We start from the raw sequence: 14961 nt of genomic DNA on the forward strand, positions 1-14961 counted from the left end.
TTTTCCCCTGTTTGTGTTACTCTTTTGTTTCTTCTGGTATGAAACTGAACACCCTGAGTAAATCTTTCCTGTAAACTTCAATAAATACAGCTGTTTTTCTTTTACCATTGAAGGTATTCTTACAGTTCTTTGTCTAATATTCATAAAAATTTAAAATCTTTCACTGAGACCCATCACACAATGTATGAGCTCTAATTTGCCATTTTTCCAAGCTTGTGTGAGTGCAACCAAGCAAATCTGGTGGAGCTGGGTTATTTTAAATGCAGAACTCTTCAAAGAAAGCATCAAGGATATCCAGCAAAGGTACAATACTGTCCCCTTATATCCTCTTTACTCTCCCTCTCCTAGGTGAATATTTTATTTCTCCTCTCTTCCAATTTCCAAGACCTCTGCCCCATTACTATTCTCAACTGTTGATTCTGTTTCCTATTTCATGGTGTAAACAGAAGCAACTTAAAGTAATTAGTAGAATAATATATTCAAAAGTACTTTTAGCCTAGAACTGTATGTATACCAATCACAGTTTGCAAGAATAAATGTCATAGAAGATATATGTAAAGAAAACAAAATTGAGAAAATATTAAGATATATTTAATGCCAAAACAAGCATCAAAGAAAGGCTTCAAAAATAAAATGGCATATACAGGAAAAGGTAAACATTGGAGTTAATATAAATAAGTGTTGAGCATATAAAAGAGTAATACTCATTTTTCTATAGTAAGCACTAAAATAATATAAATACAATACCTTGCTTCTAAAACTATAAAAACCTTGGGGGAGACTGATCTCAAAACATTTTAAGAAAAGAGTTAATAAAAAGGAGACATAGTAAACAAATATATAATTAGAAAATAGATAATTAGAAATAGATCCAAGTCTGTCAATAACCACAATGATCATAATAAATAGGTTAAACTCTCAGCAGCTAAAAATGGTGGTAGAGTGAGTGCCAGCAGCTGAACTTCTCCAGGACAACGTATATAGAGTCTGGAAAATATTAGCTTCGAGAAGAACTGTAGAGGGAAGATGGGAACCACCAGGGAACTGACAGAGGAGAAGAAAATAGGAGTGTTAGAAAGAAATAGAGCACGCCAAGGGGGGATGAGAAGCCATGTGGCACCACCAGCAGTGTCTGGGTAGCCAGCAGAGGCAACTTGAAATTAGCAACTTTTTGGAGTTGGGGATTTAGCTCAGCAGCACAGCGCCTGCCTGGCAAGCGCCAGGTCGTGAGTTCGATTCCTAGTACCAGAAAAAAAAAAAAAAAAAAAGAAATTAACAACTTTTCTGCACATGGAGAATTGAAGAACTACACCAGGACCAAGAGAATCTTATGTAATCGGGGACAGCAGAAAGAACGTGAGACACTGCATCCTGAGCAGCCCTCCAGACTCAAAAGTTGATGAGTGACTGAGGTACAAGCGCTCCAGCACAGGGACTGAAAGAGGAGGAACCAGCTTGGACGCCATTTTTGGGAAAGTTTGGGTGCTTGAACCTAAGTCCCAGGAAAACCTATTGGCTGCTTCACACTGCCAAGTTCCAGAGTGGATGAGGGAACGACAGCCATGGGAGACTGCAGCCAGTTGGAGGGCAGACTGGGGGAGTCCTGCTGAGGGGCAGAATCAAGTGATGGCAGACTCAGTTCCTGTGGTCAGCAGCCAGGTTCAGCCTGAGTTACACAGGATTTGCAGCCCCCACACATCGGAGTGTGTTCCCACGGTAAGCAGATCTCAGGGGCAGACCTCCTCAGATTTCCAGCGTGAACAAAGACACCCTCTGGCCTGAGCTCTGCTCCTTATCCCGAGCCAGAGGAAAGGATCCGTGTGTGTAAAACAATAGAGAAATTTTTTTAGATCCTTTATTTGATTATATTATTTCTCCATTTTTTATTTTTATTTCACTCTTACATTTTTAAATTCTTTGCTGTTTTCCTCCTCCTGCATGTTTCTTTCCACATATTATTTTATACTTTTTTCACTTATGTGTGTGTGTCTGTGCATGCGTACTTCACTTACTCCAGGTTTTCTTTCTCTCCTGACATACTTTATAGGGGGAAGGGGAGCTCTCCTTTGTCCATTAATATCTGTCCTGTCTTTACCCAGACCTCCTCACCTGGCTTCATTCACTTGTGTTTTATTCATTAGCAATTTTACTTTTCCTTCATCTCCTTTTCAATTGCCTCCTTTAAACTTTTTCTCTAATAATTGTATCAGTCATAGAATCCTTTCCCATCCCCGTTTCCCAAAACCAATATAACATCCAGTCTTCTCTGTCATTCGCTTCTAAATATGTAACAACATACCCTTAGCACCAATAGGAGCCTCCTTCCCATACCACAGAGGATTTAAGAAAAGAAGATTCTCTTTATTTTCTCTCCTTTTCCTGCCTCTGGCACTACCCGGTCCCCTCCCCACTGTGCTTTAGATAATTGATTCTATAAAAGTACTCTTCAATGTTGTTTTTCACAAGTAGGGAAGAGACAGCCATTGCACTCAGTATACACTAACTCTGGGGCAAGGCTTGGGTTACTGTGATGCATGCACTATAGCTGTGCATTTCTTTTCTAAGCTAAAAGGACACCCCAAATAGGGTCTTGCAGTATGTTGTTTCTTAACCAGCCCTGATAGATACCACTGTAGCAGATTAGCCTGTTATTGTGTAGTTGAATTGACTGCTTAGAAATAATCCTGCTTCTGGACAATTTAGTGCCTGTAAACCTGTTTGCTGCATCTACAATCACACCCAAGGAGAGTAACTGCAAAGCTTCCTAACCCAAGGCCTCAGACTGGATCACACTCTGTAAGAACAATGCAATCTGGTAGAAAGAGGTGCTAGGTCTCAAGTAACTTCAGTATTGCAGTAGAAGGATCAGAGGAGTTATTGCAGTGAGTACTCAGTCTTCTGGGCAAAGAAGCCACTTGGGAACCACATGTACAATGTATCATTGAAATATCCAAACTTTGTTCCCATTGGACATCTTACTGGCTTAAATTTCTGTATGTTTCTTGATTTATTTAGTAAAATTTATGTTGTGCTCTTGTATGGTTTCATGTGTTTATTGGGTTGTTATTCTTTTATATTTTCTCTTTCACTGGTTCTGATTTAATAGGTATCAAGGTTCTCTGCTTTACCTTAGCTTTTATTTATTTTCTTTACCTCAAACCCCTAAGACAATATTATTAATATACTTTAGTCTTTTTCCAAACATGTAAACTCCTCCTCCTAAATTTTTATATTCAACATACTTAGCATTCTCAAAGTCACTCGTACCTTCACTATGGTAGTTAGTCAGTTCTCCCCCATGCTAATCCTTTGGCTCTTCCATATCTTACCTACTGTACTTTTCTCACTATAAGCAAGGTCAGATAAGTACACAGCTTTCCTCAAACACAAAGTGAAGCTGCCTTCTCCCATATCTTGCCCCAGCCTCCATAAACATCCTCTAAAAGCTCTCAGTCCTAAACTTTCAATGTAAATAAAAGTACTTCCATAAAATTAAGCCACACATCAATTTTTTCTTCTCATCTACCACTTTTCTCCACTTCAGATCTCTCACTTAGTGTCTCACACTACTCATCCAAACAGCTCCCATTCTCCCCATCCCACCTTACCTACCACACTGCAGAACAATCACAAGCAATAAATTCCCATAGAGTGCATACAGAATAGACAAAAGGGCAAGAATAACTGCAATGGCCATCATATAGAAGTATTGTAAGACTGAATCTGTGGATGCTGTAATCAATAGGAGCATTTCTTCAAGTAACACATAGAGACAGAGATAAAATCTCTTAAAGTAAAAAAAAAAAGGATTAAATGCTAGCACTGGGCATACGAAGCTGAAAATTATTCACAGGGAGGCAACATCCTACTAAAAGTCTCAAAATAAGCCACAAAATCTCCCATCTTTTCTAGTCCCCAATTCTAGTAACCCTCCTCCAAAAAAGAAAACAAAAGGAGGGAGCCATACATAATCTTAAATGTATACATACAATAAATATATATACAAACAAATATATATGCAAACAAACACAGATACAAGTAGAACAATGGAGAAAAAAAGAAACAGAACATCTCTGAACACCATCAACTCTCTCAGGCAATAAAGGGGCCAAAAAAGGAGAAAAAAACAAACACCAGGTATCAGAAATCTATGAAAAGTTCTTAGAAGACATAATGATAATGGATGAGTTCAAAGAGGAAATGAATCAAAAGTTCAGAACAATTACAGTCAATATACCCACAGTAAACTTTGGAGAAATCAGAAAAGTATAGGATGAATTAATCAAAACGGTTTGAAATTTGAACAACAGATTCAACAAGGACATAGAATCGTCAAAGAAATATCAGACAGATTCTATACTGTTTTCTTTCATGAACATAGATGCAAAATTCCTCCCAAATGTATTAGCAAATAGAATGCAGCACTTTATTTAAAAGATCATACATCATGATCAATTGGGTTTCATCCCAGAGATGTGAGGATGGTCCAACATATGTAAGTTAATTAATGTAATGCATCATATGAACAGGAGCAAGGTGAAAAACCACATGATCATATCAATAGATGCAGAAAAGGTTTTTGACAAAATGTAACACCATTTCATGATAAAATCCCCTAAAAAGAAACAGGTATAGAAGGACCACTCACTCCTGAATATGACAAAGGCTATTTATAATAAACAAGTGGCCAGCATCACACTAAATGAGCAAAAGCTAAAAGCATTTCCTCTAATATCAGAGACATGACAAAGATGTTTACTATTACCTTTTCTATTCAATGTAATACTTGAAACAATAGGTACAGCAATGAGGCAAGAGAAAGAAATAAAAGGGACATGTATAGGAAAGAAAGAACTCAAATTATCATTATTTGCAGATGACATGTTTCTCCACGTAGAAGACCAAGAGAATTCCACCACAAAAAATCCTCTTAGAAATAATGAACACTTCAGCAAAGTAGCAAGATACAATATCAACACATTAAAAATCATTGGCATTTATATACACCAACAGTGAATGGAATGAGAAGGAAATCATGAAAACAATTCCATTCATCATAACTTCAAGAAAATGAAATATCTAGGAATTAACATAGTCAAGAAGTAAAAAACCTCTAGAAAGAATGCTACAGCATTCAAGAGGAGATTGAAATGAAACTCAAAAAATGGAAAGATGTCCTCTGCTCCTGAATACCCAGAAGCTATATTTTCAAAATAGCCATACTTTCAATACAGATATACAGATTCAATGCAGTCCTAATCAGAATACTAACACCATACTTTAAGAATTAGAGAAAATTATCCTAAAATTCATGTGGAACCAGAAGGGACCCAGAATAGCAAAAGCAATTTGGGCAATAATAGCAAAGCAAGTGGCATAGCAATACCTGACTTCAAGCTATACTCCAAAGTAATAGTAATAAAAATGGCAATGCACTAAAACAAAATCAGACATGTGGATCAGTGGAATAGAATTGAGGCTATAGAGACCTCACCAGACATATTTCCCTATCTGATCTTTAACAAAACACGTTGGAAGAAAGCCTATTCAACAAGTGGTGTTGGGAAAATTAGTTATCTGTTTGCAGGAAAATGAAACTGGAGCCTTATCTCTCACAATACACTAAATTAAACAGAATAGATTAAAGGTCTAAATATTAAAACAGAATTATTAAGCATTCTGGAAGATAAAATAGGTAAAATACTTGAAGATACAGGTGTAGGAAAGGATTTTCTAAACAACATCAATTGAAACAACAAGAAACAACAGGAAGAATTAACAGATGGAATTATATCAGACTAAATACTTCTGTAGAGCAAAAGATACAATCAGTGGAGTGAAGAAACAACCCACAGAATGGGAGAAAAATTTTGCCTGTTACTTCCACTACTTAAACAAAGGACTATTAGCTAGAGTATACAAAGAACTAAAAAATATTTAAACAATGTAAAATTAAAGACCCAGGCAAGAAATGGGCAGTAGAAAGAAAGAGATACTTCACAGAGGAAGAGATATAAAAAGTCAAAAAATGCATGAAAAAATGTTCAATGTCTCTGACCATTAAAGAAATGCAAATTAAAGTGATGCTAAGATTCCATCTTACTCCAGAAATAATGGCAATCATTAAGAAATCAAGAAATGACAAATGCTGGCAAGCTTGTGGTGAAAAAGGAGCCCTTCTGCATTGTTGATGGGGATGCAAACCAGTCAAACCATGATGGAAATCCGAACTGAAATTAGAAATTCCATATGACCCAGCTGTACCCCTCCTGGATATATTCTCCAAAGAGCTTAAATCATCATATTACAGTGATGCTTTCATGCCAATATTTATAGTGCACAATTTGTAATGGCTAAGTCCTGGAAGCAGCCAATATACCCATCAAGACGACTGGATAAACAACCTGTGCTATCTATATATAATGGAATACTACTCAGCTACGAAGAATGACAAATTTTAGACATGTGTCAGAAAACAAATGCACATGGAAAATATAGCATTGACTGAAATACCTCAGACACACAAGCTTAAACACTGAGTAGTATGTCTTATTTGTGTGATGCAAAGCACCAAGAAAATTATATGTGGTATGCACAGAATGGCACAAGGCATGGACCTCTTGGAATAGGGAAGTGTTCCTTGGGTTCAAGGTTGAGCGGTAGGGAGGAGAAGGGAAGTAAGTATAAAGTGTGCCATGTATAGGAGCCTGGTAAACCAAGTTAATGTAAACACTATGCAGCATAATGTAAGCTAAGACTAACAATATCAAGTATGAAAAAGGGGGTAGGGAGTGGCAGGAGGAGAGGTGAGGGGGACGGAAAGGGAAGGGTATTGAAAAAACTGAAATAGACTGTCATATGTATGTGTAACTCCTCCCATGATGATTGTAAATTGCATGAATTACTAACATGTACTAATAAAAAGTAAATGAATTAAGAAATAAATAGGTTAAATTCTCTACAAATACACAATGGTCATTAGAATATGAATAAAAATCCAACTCTATTCCATTTACAATGTGTATCCTAAAAGCATCAGATCACAGAAGGTTTGCCAATGTGAAATGAAAAAAAAAAGAAAATACAAAATGAAAACTTGTATGCCAGGCTAACATCTAAACAAAAAGAAGTTACGATATAACAAAGATAAAGTGACAACTGGTACCTGTAGAAACTCTATATATGTAAGAATTAATAACTCCTGATTACACAAAGAAGAACACTGGAATACAGAAAACACTTACAAGGTGTAACTGAAAAATGACATGGTAAACTGTACAGAATACAAGCAATGTGGTTTTAAAGATAAATAAATAGCTTTATCTTTTAAAATGAAAATGGAGGAAAACAACTGTTCAACCAAAGAGCAGGCCGATCACCATTAGCTGTGCCTCTCCTGTTCTTCTTGAATAAATAATCTCACAGAGCAAAGCCACTCCACCAACACAGTAGACCAAGACAAAAACACGATTATTGTATAATTATTTTTTGGAGAAAAAAAAGATAAACATTTTCTAAATCACAAAATAGCACGTACTATTGTTTCTTCGTTAATATGTGTGATGGCTACTTCTTATCAACTACAGGTTCACCCTTTCACTATATTTCCCTCCAAGGTAAGATTTATTCAGAATCCCAATCACAGAATTATCCCTACTCTCTCACAGGAGCTAGTTCAGGGAAAATTCATGCTTATAAAATCCCTCACTGGGAAAAGAGAAAATAAAAGAAGGGAAAAAATACACACACACACACACACACACACACGATGCACACACACACACACACACACACACGATGGCTGGGATAATTGTATTACTACTTTCTGTTGCTTTTTTGAAAGGAACAGTTGATATTTAATTGTTTGATCATTCTTACATGTATATACTTATTTATCTGAGTAACCAATATGAAGATAACAGTATAAAATACAGCAACCATTGTTAATTTCTATCACGTCTGAAATTTTGCATTGTTTTTGTTTTTATGTTGTTTGGTTTATGTCTATATGTTTGTTAATATGTTTTGGTTGTTTTATCTTTAAAAATAAAATTTAAAAAAGTAAAATAATATAAAATCCCTGTCACTGAATAAGCAATAAATCCCTCTAGTATTTGCTGGAGAGTATTACTGAAATATGATGGATCATGTACCTAATTAAAGAAATTACAAAAATACAACATAATGAGAAAATTATAAATAAATAAAAAGTATGATTAAAATATATAGAATCAAAAGCCAAAGTTAATGCAATAGCAAATACATATATGATAAAAGGGACAAAAGCCCTAAAAGCTAATCAAAGTATAGACTTACATGAATGGCAAAATCCAATCAAGAAACTAACAAAAAATAAGAACTACTTGCTCAGTATTAAATATGGAGAAAATGTCATGGGAGGTGGGTTTTTCGGTTTCTGTTTTTAAGAGAATAAAAAATAATTTAACAAACATTAAAAACAACACAGAATTTCATTAAATAAGATGATAGGAATTCAACAATAGTTGCTATATTGCATATTGTTCTCTTCAAATTAGTTGTTCATATTACTAGGTATATGGATAATGCAAAATTATTCCAAAACTCTCACCAGGAATTCCTGGTAAAAAGTTGCATATCAAACTAGGATAATACGGGAATACTACATCATGATAATGAAAACATGTAAAATATAGAAGCATCTACTTTGATCAGTGGTGAGATGTCAGAAGCACTCCACTAATGTTAGGAATACCATAAGAACACCCTCAGTAACCAATTCCATGCAGTATTTCTCAGGAGGTCTTATAAATTAAGTAAGAATATTAAAAAGTTATGAAATTAGAAAGAAGGAAATGTAATTCTTATTAAGTACACATTTCAAAACCATAAACATAACTGTGTCCAAAGAATTCATAGGTCAACTACTTAATTAGTTAAAAACATTTGATAAGATCCTTGATACAGTATAAATACAAAAAAATTCAATGCATCTCCTAAGTACTAACAAAGAGCATACAATTAAAAATAAATGTGTCTATAATCATAGTAGATAAAGTGCTGTGCTTTAAATATCCAAATACTCTGGTTTCTCTTCAGGTAGTATAAATCTTTCACCTTTTAAATCTGTACAAAGATTAACAAAAATTAATTAAAATGACAGATATGTCATGTTCATGAACATGGACTAATTAATGTAAAACTGTGGATCCCTTCCAAATAGTGTAATGTTTCTACAATTAAAATGTCTCTTTTTCTGTTTCAGGAAAAACAAAAACTAGTTCTAAGATGCATGTAGGAGAGCAAAGGCTGAAGAAGAGCCACAACAACAATAAGAAAGAAGAAAATTAGACTTCCCTTGTAAAATTTCAAAGGTAGCAAAGAGACTATAGTAGTTAAGTCAGTGTGGTATGTTCATTAGCTTAATCAAACTTGCTAGTAGAATAGAGCCCAGATATAGATTCTCACAAATAATGAAGATATAATATGTGGTAGAGATGTTATTCAAATTTGTTAGGAAATAAAAGATTTTTCAGGTTTTCAGTTTAAGGCAACAGGTTATTCATGCAGACAAAAAGAGAAATCTCTATATATACAATTACTGTTAAATGTGAAAGATGAAATTTGTGGCAGATGATGCCTAATTATTCCCACCACCTAGTATTCATGCATTGTATCATCCCTTCCTCTTGGGTATCAATGGGACCCACGACTTGTATCTAGTTAGTAGAATGTAGCAAATGTGACTACCTTATAAGTGGAGTGTCTCCATTGACTCTCTAACTTCTTGTCTTTAATGAAGTAAATATAATATGGTGTTGCCCACATGATATGCTACTCAAGTGGCCTCCTGCCCAATATTCAGGGAGAATTGTGGCTTTTGGCGGAACATTTCACCAGGAATTTAGTTCTGCCAATGTCACATGATCATGGAACTAAATGTTTCCCCGGTTGAATATCAGAAAATTGCGGCCTTAGTCATCAGCTTGATTACAGCTAGGTGAAAGACCCTGAAGTAGACAATGTAGTTAAGCCACGGTCTAATTGCTGGCATAAAGAAATTTTGAGATAATAAATATGTGTGGTTTCAGGCCACTGAGATTTTGGTAATACTGTCATGCAGGAATAGACAAGTAACAAAAACTACTTAGGAGAAATCATAGGAAAATATTTTTACTGCAAACACTTTGGGAAAGATTTTTAATGAGATGCAAAAATAGTACACATGATATAGAAAACACGTTTGATATCACTGAAAGTAAAAAAAAATCTGTGTATCTAAAGACATCACAAAGGACATAATATAAAAATAAACTATATAATATAAAAGGATACATATAACCAAAAAGATTCATATTCATAATATATAATAAACATCAATGCATTAATAAGAATTAAAAGAATTCAGAAGACAAACCCAACAGAAAAAGTTAAAAGGCATGACCACAGATTTCATGATCAAACCAAAAAAAGAAAGGAAAACTATATTATGTGGATGCACACTTGCATTTAAATGCTGTAATTCATTAATAATCAGAAAAAGCAAATGAAAACCAAAACGTGACATCATTTTATCCCATTAGACAAGAAAATATTAAAAATTCAGAAAATGTCAACTATTGGAAACAATATGGAGCAAGAGAAAAATTTTATACTAGCTAGAACACACAAGTGGTGCCATCTATCCGTGTGTGTGTGTGTGTGTGTGTGTGTGTGTGTGTGTTTGCGTGTGTGTATACATATGCTTTTTTGCAAACAATTTGGTTTGCAAACAGAAGCATTTGGCAAAACTTTGTTTGGAAACTCTGTACTGGGTGACAAATAAAGACTGCGGCCATCTTTCCCACCCAAGCAAAACTGTGGCCACTTTTCCAAAATCATAAACACTATATATATATTCCATAGGTTCTATGTAAAAGCACAAAATAACAAAATCTTAAAAATATACACTGTGCAACATTTTTAAGACTAAAAACATTGCTTAAATCTCTAAAAGTTACAAATACCCCCAAAAGATAAATATAGTATGATAAATTTATATAATTATGTATCAGTATAAAAAAACTACCATGGCGATATTTGTAATTTTTACCCTTATACATGTCACACACATTAGGCAAATTTTTGAAGAAAGAAAAGCAAGTTGCATAAGAATGCATGCAGTGTGTTACCATTCAATAAAGTTTTAAGACATGCACAATTAAAAATATAATTTAATGCATATGGTGAAGGTTTGAAGGAAATAAAACAAGTGGCAAACATAATTTGCCAAGACAGCAGTTAACTGCACGACAGCTGGTGGGAGCAGGGGGTGTGATAATGGAAGGTCAGGTGGACGGCTTAATGCTAGTGTTCACTGTGCATGTTGGGGTTGACGGTGAGGACACTCATGCTCATTTTATTACTACCTTTTATAGTGCATATGTTTTTCACTATATAGTAAAATGTGTCCGTTTATTTTTTAAAAGAGAATTAAAAAATAACAAAATAACAACCTAGACAAAAACAAAACAACACAAAAACAATAAAAATGATACAGGGTTTCAAAACAAAATGATAGGAATTAACAGTGGTCCTCATATTACATAGCATTATTTTCAACAAAGTTGCTCAAATTGCCAGACATAAGGATGCAAGATTGATCACAGCACTAAAGAGAATAAAAAATAATAATAATGAAAACATTAGAAACGATACAGAGCTCCACTAAACAAGATGGTGGGAGGGGCTGGGGATTTAGCTCAGTGGCACAGCGCCTGCCTGGCAAGCGCGAGGTCGTGAGTTCGATTCCCGGTATCCCAACGCCCCCACCCCCAAAAAGATGGTGGGAATTCACCAATGGTTGTTATATTGCATATTATTGTCTTCAAGTTAGTTTTTCAGATTACCAGATATAAGCATGCAAAATTGGTAAAAAACCGTAACAATAACAAAAAAAAAAAAAACCTTAAGCATTAACTGTCCCTTTGAGTAAACCAATGGGCATCTGAGAGGTATACACACTTCTCAGATGATGAAATACAAGTGGCAAATAAATACATGAACAAAAATGTGCCAGTTTATAGATTCTATCTCTAATTCACCTCTGGCTGCAGCAAATGATCAGTGTCATAGGGAGGGCTTCCAACATCCCAGCTAAGATCATATACCTTTTCATTCTCAACATATTAGTGTAACTCACTGTGCATATCCAAATACCTACAGTCCAATAGATTCAGCAAACTAATATAATACCCAAGAAAACCAGGCATAGAGAAGAAGCTTGGTATTGAAGACAGTAAGTATGAGCCCTATTATAATAGCACAGTATACCTGGCCCTGCACAGTAGAGGGTGAGTCCACTGTTCTGCACTCCTCATGGAAAGCCTGGGTTTGTGGGAAGAGGCTCTAGAATTGACTCCTGGATCTCAGTCTACAACCACAGTAGAAGGAAATCCAGCTTGCAAAGCATCAACCAAAAGATAAGCTACTACGCAATGCTTCTCGATTCAAATATATGTGTAAATTAACAGAAAAAAATTAAGTAAAATTGATAAACATATATAATAGTAAAGTAAACAATATTTCATACTTATATGTAAATGTAATTGAAATATTCTATCTCCAGTTTGTTTCTATTTATGCGTATGGGAAGAAATGTAATGATCACATGTAGTGTTAGGTATCTCAAGCTTTATGAACAGTTAAGAAGTGGAAAATTAAAATAGAAAAATACAATAATTTCAGAAGAGGGAGACTACAAATGTGTATCTTCCAAATGGAAGTATGAACATATTATGATTGATATTATGTAAATGGAACTTGTAAGATGCAGTAAGACTGACAGCACCATACTTCTGTTCAGAAACTCAACATCTCAGTGAATCTCGGAAGTACAATATGCTCTGAAAAAAAATGCACAGAACTGAAATATTGCAAAAAAAAGGGGATACTGAAGTGTAAGTTTGCCTAGTTTTTCTTCAAGTATGAGCACAAAAAAGCAGAACTTTGATATTAATATGTTAAACACTTAATTGTGATTTCACATATTTGTGCAACTCCACATATCAAATAAAAATATAAGAACCTGATTCTTTGCTTTATATATCTTAGTTCTATATACTCAAATTACCTGAAAATTATTTTGTCACTGAGAAAATGATACATCACATTACACACTGGCTTGTCTTTGGGCACCTGCGATAATAGAATCAAAGTAAGTGTCTCTCCCTCTCTGTCTCTCTTTGTCTCTCTATCTCTATCTCTCATTAGTAAAACTGGAGTTGGTTACAAAGAAGAAATAACATTTTTCTATTAATTTTCAAATTTAATTTAATTTTAAATCTTTGTATGTACTCTGGGGAGTTTTACAGATAAAAAAATTTAGAGGTTTAAAATTAAGAAACATACCTTGACCTCTGAGCTAACAGACAGTGACTGGAAGATAGTGACTTATATTCAGTTCTAATTCCAAAGCTTACATAATATGTAAAACTGCTGTCTATATAAAATTTTCAATGAAAATATTCGTCTGCAAATTCAAGCAAAAAAATGAAAGACAGATAAAAAGTAAGGGGTGTAAAAGACTCAACAGAAAACCTGCCAATAATATAGAACTTCATGCCTCATATCGTAATAGAGCTTTGTGAAGGTTTTGATGTAAAATATGTGTGTTTCTGTATCTGTGTCTGACAAGGGGTTATTTTAGATAGTTTTATAGTTATTGCAAAGAAATGAGAGAATAATTGTCGTACGTGTGCATATTTCAGTTTATTTTTATAAATCTAGAAAGAAAGAACAACTTAGTTGGTTCACGTATGACAATGCTAAGATCTGCTGAGCATTGAGTTAGCCAGTGCTCAGACGGATGATGGAAAATTAACATTATATCTACGTATTCTGTGTGAAGTTAATTTTTTAGCTGTATAATTTACATGCACTTACCTTTTAATGGATATCTTGTGAAAGCAATTTCAACATTCATGTGTATGAATCTTTTTCACCTTAAAGGTTAAAAATACTGTATACATCCAAAATTCAGAGGAAGACAGCATATGGAAGAACAGTGCATATCTACATCATCTGAAAATTGAGACACTTAGGTGAAATTCAATATCAGTATAAAAACACTTAAATGTGAAGAATACATTCATTTAAAGAGACTCAGAGCAATACAGAAATAGTTTAAAGAAATAGTATAGCATAAAAAAAAGACGTGTACTATGACATGGCATCTTCCCATATTTTAATTTCTTTCTTTTTAATTTCATCTATATTAAGATTCAAGAGCCTTTTAAACAATTTAGACAGCATTGCTAATCTCCCTTCCTTCCTTCCTTCCCACTCTTCCTGTCCCTTCCTTCTCCCTCCTTTCACCCATTGTTTCCTTCATTCTCTTATTCCTTCTCCTCTTTACTTGCTGGCATTATTTACAAGGAAAGGGTAAGAGCAGTGCAATTTGTTTTCCCCTAAAACAAATTCTATTTGCATATATGTAACCACTAGTCATGAAGTGACAAAACAATTTCTCTCTTCTTTTATAAGCTCCTTTATGGTAGGAAATTCGTAAAAAATGAGATATCCCTAATAGACTGTGAGTAGTAGACTTTCGGCTCTGCACTCCCCTATTAGACTGTCATTTCATGGATAAGGCCCAGGTATGCTTTGGCCCCATCACATTCCCAAAATTACAATTGTGTCTGGTACTGTGAATCTATAGGCACTTGGGGTTTGGGGAATTAATGTGGGAATGAGATGAAAATGAAAGTCCCCTGAATCCTGGATCAAATATATTGATTTACACTTCTTACTGCTATTACTAGGAAAAATATGCACACAGAGCCAGTCACAATTATTTTTCTTGCAGGCACTTGATATTCACTCATATATCACCTTTCTTGGTGATAATGTGTAGGATGGTTAAGTGAGGTAGAGGAGTACAAAAGTGTCAGCTGTTTTGCTCTATTTGCATTTTCAGATAACCTTGCCCGCCTTTTCCAAGGG

At 34.6% G+C, this 14961-nt stretch overlaps 1 pseudogene; it reads left to right on the plus strand.

The window, feature by feature from the left end:
* LOC102010436 overlaps positions 1-9330 on the plus strand; it is a 71453-nt pseudogene extending 62123 nt beyond the window's left edge.
* The last annotated feature ends 5631 nt before the right edge of the window (positions 9331-14961 follow it).

Source organism: Chinchilla lanigera, unplaced genomic scaffold (genome assembly GCF_000276665.1).
Source record: "Chinchilla lanigera isolate Chin_1 unplaced genomic scaffold, ChiLan1.0 scaffold00001, whole genome shotgun sequence".
In the NCBI taxonomy this organism is placed as follows: domain Eukaryota; kingdom Metazoa; phylum Chordata; class Mammalia; order Rodentia; family Chinchillidae; genus Chinchilla; species Chinchilla lanigera.